The sequence below is a fragment of the Acyrthosiphon pisum genome, chromosome X (assembly GCF_005508785.2).
Source record: "Acyrthosiphon pisum isolate AL4f chromosome X, pea_aphid_22Mar2018_4r6ur, whole genome shotgun sequence".
NCBI lineage: Eukaryota > Metazoa > Arthropoda > Insecta > Hemiptera > Aphididae > Acyrthosiphon > Acyrthosiphon pisum.
Window position 1 is genome coordinate 111,549,993 of NC_042493.1, and position 911 is coordinate 111,550,903.

Below are 911 nucleotides of genomic sequence, written 5' to 3' on the forward strand. Positions count from 1 at the left end.
TAATCCAATTATGATGATTCGTGGTTATTCTAATTTGAAGCAGTTTTCAAATTCCACACAACTTTTTTAGTGGTTCCGAGTTCAGGATATTCAAAAGTTTCAAAAGATCTATAAGGAATAAACAAACTTTTTTCTTTTTCTATAAGTTTCAATAATTTCAACCTTTCTTCATCGTCGACCGTTATATATGGGACCTTCTGGACTATTTTATTTAAGGCGACTTTATCTTCAGTGGCAGTTGCACCACTTTTAACTTGTAAAGCATTTAAATCACTATGACTTCGGGTTAATATTAATTCCAATCTAGAATTCACTAATATTCTTTTATAGTCTTCAAACAATCCTAACCAATATTTCAATGGAATGCAAGCACTAAATTCACCTTTGTCATTTTCCAATTGCGTTGCGTTTTTAAAATTCCAGCCAGCATTATCATAGCAATTGTAGTTGTCTGGCGTACTGGATAAGTAACCTTTCAACGAGCTAGTGATTCCAAGAACACGCGTGCTATCTACTTCTATCCCATTGATTTCCAACCGTATTTGCTCAAAAAGGTAAGAGTAACCGTTATTAGATAGTTTCACTTTGGTAGCATCAGTAATTATTCCTTCCAAAAAAATAAAGCTTTCGTGTAGATATGGATAGACATCCGTTTGCTGGATCGATATACGTATTTCATCATTATTATTAAATGATGTTGTATACGGTGCGTATGAATGATATTCAATTTTTGTAATTTTAGAATCCGTCTCACTGTGAAGTTATATACTGTTGTGTATTGTTAATATGAATAATAACATAAACGTATATTATAGTCTTTTATTATGAAAAGTATAAATCGAACTGACGTACATATAAAATTGTCTACTTGCTAATGACCGATGGACAATCCCCACCGATCGTAATATGAT